The sequence below is a fragment of the Micropterus dolomieu genome, linkage group LG05 (assembly GCF_021292245.1).
Source record: "Micropterus dolomieu isolate WLL.071019.BEF.003 ecotype Adirondacks linkage group LG05, ASM2129224v1, whole genome shotgun sequence".
NCBI classification, from domain to species: Eukaryota; Metazoa; Chordata; class Actinopteri; order Centrarchiformes; family Centrarchidae; genus Micropterus; species Micropterus dolomieu.
Window position 1 is genome coordinate 21,779,785 of NC_060154.1, and position 4,706 is coordinate 21,784,490.

The window sequence follows — 4,706 nt, forward strand, 5'->3', positions numbered from 1 at the left end:
GTATTCAAAATATGAAATCTAATAGAGAAGATTTAATGCTAGAAATCCAACAAAGACTTATTTAGACTACAGAGATTACAGATAGATTTTTTTTTTTTTATTACTTCTTTTCTACCTTTTTTTATGATATAAAGTAGTCCCAACGAAATATTTCATGCTACATACTCCGATACAGTAGGTGGCGGTATGCACCTTCAAAAGTCATGGTTGCAATCTGCCATAAAACAAAAAGAAGAAGAAGGACTCTTTTTTTTTTTTCTTAATATGTTTAAGAGATGAAAAGTAAAGACACAGTTCCTTATGAAAAATGTAGAAATTTTGCCTCGATTTCATGAATTTGTTTTTATGTATAAAAAACTTCCAGAGAATGATAATTGAATTGATAGCCAAGTCATGTAAGGGGTCTTTCAAAATTGTACCAAATATAACATTTTCCGTTGTTAGACTAGAAAAGTTTAAAACTTTAGGGAACAAGAAATAATGCACATCTTCCCAGAGAGCATTATCAAAAATACATTCATAAAACAGATGCTCTGTAGTTTCAATGTGGTCATCTCAGAATGTGCAGTTATTGTGATCCAAACCAAAACGACTTCTCAAAAATTCAGCTGAGGGGTATATTCCATTCAGAACCTTAAAATGAACCTCCTTCGCTTTTGGTGCAATAGGAAATTTGAAGAATTTAGAACTTAGAGTCTCAGCCTCTTTTTTTAGAGAAAATTAGAAAAATGGAAGTTCTGTGGAAAGAAGGTGGATATAATTCTCTAACAAATGTTTGCCTGATAATGAAGTTTGGTCATTTTATATTTATGAAATTGTGATCATTCACCAAAAGCGAAGGGAGATTAGGTTTCACAGTATTTTGAGATAAATTATATATCGATGCAATTACATCTTGAGGAATTGCCTTGACAACCTTGGCATACAGACCTCTGTTGAAGAGCTTAAATTTGGAGCCAAAGTCCTCAAATGACCAATCCAATAAGTCCATCACAGACCATATTCCCTTTTCTAGCCAAAGTGGGAAAAACATGGATTTACTTTTAAGTAACACATACCTGCAATTCCATATAGGGGTATTGTGAGGAGTAAAATTATTATCATTCTCCAATACAGTAAAACTTAGGATAAATTGACAGGGAGGTTTTTTAGATCAAAGTCACATCGAAGAAGGAAATCAATGCCTCCTACCTTCATAAAAATTTTACTGGGAATATGAAACCAGAATTGTTTTTATGGAATTAAAAAAGACCTTAACCAGTTTGTTTTAATAGTACCGTTAATGCACTCAATATCAATAGCCTTAAGTCCACCTTCTTCTCTTCATATTCTTTAACTATAGTGCCTTTCTTAATATAGTGGGTTTTCTTTTTCCAGATATAATTGAAAATAGCTTGGTCTATGGCTTTTATTGCATTTTTAGGAAACGATAAGGAATAGGCTGGGTAGATGAATCGAGAAATGCACTCCAAATAAGATTTGCATTTATCCAGATTATTCCAAATATTAAGATTATCAAGCGAGTTCTTATCCTTAGTAATGTGTATCCCTAGGTATTTAACAGCTGATTTTACAGGGATATTGTGAACTTATGTAAGGGTGGAATTGTGAATCGGAAAAAACTCACATTTATAAAGGTTTATTTTTAAGCCAGATGCTTTTGAGAAGAAATGAACTGTGTGAAGAACCTTGGGAGTTTGGTCACTGTCTTTCATAAATATAGTCGTGTCATTTGTCTAGCACTGTTAATTTTTCGAAATCCGAATGTTTAACCAGAAAAGGAGAAGAACTCTCCCATCTTCACCAAGTATATCCAGCTGCAGCCTGCAGACCGTGACGGAAGTTGAACTTCCAAATATGGTTTGTCCCAGAAGACACTGCGCACAAAACGTGATGACGTTCATCTCGGCTTACGTACATGATAGATCCTAATGCAAACTGTTTTATTCTATAGAGGCCAACAACAGAACTTTAAATACTCTTCTGAGACGTTTTTAGGCGAGAAATCAACTGTGTAGATTTAGAAGATCGGCAGTTTCACGAAAATTGGCAGCGAATCGAAAATGTGTTCAAACGTTTTTGGTGTTGAGAAGCTCCCCAAGTGCCAACCATAGTGCCGACGGATGTTATATAGCTGCAGTAACGTTACCGGAGGCAGCACAGCAACACAATGGAGGTTAACCCTATCTGCTTTCGGCCGCTGTAGGGTTAACTGGTCGACATGCATATAATCAATAACTTTAGGCACATACCCTGGTTGGGGTAAGAGGAATATACTTCGGGGGGCAGTCAGGAATAGCTAGCTAGCTACAGTTAGCTCCCCCAGGCCCAGTCACACAGACCACTGCAGCCTACACAGCAGACGTGTCCAGCAACAGCTGATAATGTTCGTACCGCTGTTATTCTGTCAACAAATTCTCAGTAATGTTGTAAAGTTTTAACCTAAATCGAGACACATCTGGCTCGTGATGTAACATTACAGAATATATTCTTAGTTTGTGAAACTTAAAATCACTTTGGAAGAAATAAAATATACAACAGTGGTATGAAATGAAACATTGCCTTGTTATTATAATTAGGCTATTATAAATACGTATTTGCAGGAATTATGGTATAAATATACTATATTAAGTTGTTTTATGTTGTCTTATTTGTTATTTTGGGCACTGCTCATCTCTGAATATAATAAACTTTGTAATTCCCTTTGTTCTGGCCTTGTTTATGAGTGGGAAAAGTGGGGAGCCACACCTTATGTTGTGTCCAGGTTACCCCTAGACCTTAGGACGTAACAATGTTAGCATGCTGATGTTAGGCATTTAGCACCAGTGCTAAGCTAAACTTTATTACAGAATACTTTCTCTTGCCAAACAATAGTACATATTTTACAATATTGTAATGCTGAAATAGTCATTAGATAGTTGCATACCTGTTCTCTTTTCTGAAGTTTCAATTATGGACGCCACTGTAAAGCAACTCATGCTGGACTGGACTCAGTCCAGTCTCTTGGTTGATCAGATGATCAATAAGTGTGGCCCTGATCTCATCAGAGATGGCCCTATTTCCTTCTCTTCTTTGCCCTTATCCTCTTCTAACTCGTCCTCGTCCCCCTCTTCCTCTTCTTCAAACTCTTCCTCCTTGAACTTGTCCTCATTATCGACCCCTGCCACTCCCTCCTACTCCCTTTGCTCTCTGTCCATTGTCGGCATCCATTGTTCAAAACAGATAATCTGACCTTTGACTTATGTAAAGGCCTATATGAAAGCAGTGATTGGTTAGTGATCAGTTAAGCAATTAGTGTTTGCAAGTGACAAGCGGGTGTGTGACCTGGTGAAGAAGTGTTTGTGTTTGGAAAAGGAGAAGGCAAGTCACTTCCTGTTAGATTTTTGTGTCTAGGTAGAGGTGTGTGTGTAGTGGAAAAAAGTTTTATTTAATTGAAAACTGAGTGAAAGGCTGAGAAATAACTTGTGGTTTTGGATATTTGGTGTGTAGTTTTGCTCTTGGAGTGAGATGTTTTAAAAAATCATGTAAAGATTTTGCGTGTAAGCAGTTGTCAAAAACTGTAATGTGACCCATAGTGGTTTTTTTTGTTTTTTTTAATGATTCTCTTCTATCAAAAAGTCAGTTTATTGAATCTCTGGTCTCCCCGTGTAGTTAAGTCTAGCAGACCACAGAAAATGTGAATCTAAACAAGTCACACCTTAAATGTTAGATGGAGTTCTGGCCCAAGTGGCAGCAGGGATAAAAACTCTAACATCCCATCACTGTGTGGTCTGACAAGCCAGACACAGAGTGCTGTGGACACAAGCTACCATCTGTCTTCAACGAGTAAATATCAATTATTGGGTAAGAAGTCTGAGTCAAGCGATAAGAGGTCACCTGTTCCACCTTTGGCCCAGTTTCTCTCCCTCTCTATAAACCATGTCTCCAATGACATTAACTCTAATGTACTCGTCCTTTGAGAGATGGCTTGTCTACACATTGGATCATCTTTTCAGGCACTGTCAAGGGAAATATCTCTTTAATTATAAACTCCCAAACTTCATAGAGAAAATTAATCCAGTGTTTTGAGCCTACTGATCTCACTTTGACGTATTTTATTTGAGGCATTATTTGAGTTTATCTATAAATGAATCTAAACAAATACAATCAATTCTTCAATAAAAACATGCTTTCAAAAACCCTTTAACATTTCACAAATTATATTGTCAGATCAAAACTGTACACATCATCCCAACTCTATTTACCCAGTTTATGACAGTTTCAAATGCACTAATTTACACTGGCATTTTTTAAAAATCAAAGCAAAGGAGGCAAACTTGACAGTTTCTTGACAGGCAATTTCAGTGTAAGATTCAAAAACATGTACTGATATAAAACAGTATCACAAATAAGGAAAAGGAATACAGACATCATATATATTAAAGGCAAAAAATTATCAAAACCTAATTTCCCTGCCCATGTAAACAGCAGCCCCAGATCATTTCCTGCCCTACCATTTGGAGGGAACAGTTTGGGGAATTCATGTGGGAACAATTTATTCATTTCTTTTACATGTCATCAGCATGTGGTTGCAGCCTGGTAGAGCGCTGGGGGTCCAAGGTCAAAGAAGCTATGTGACCAGTAATTGGGTCTACGTGGAAATGACCCATCCTTTCTTCCTCACTGCTGTTTAGAGACATGGTCTCCAAACTGGACCGGTCTTGGTT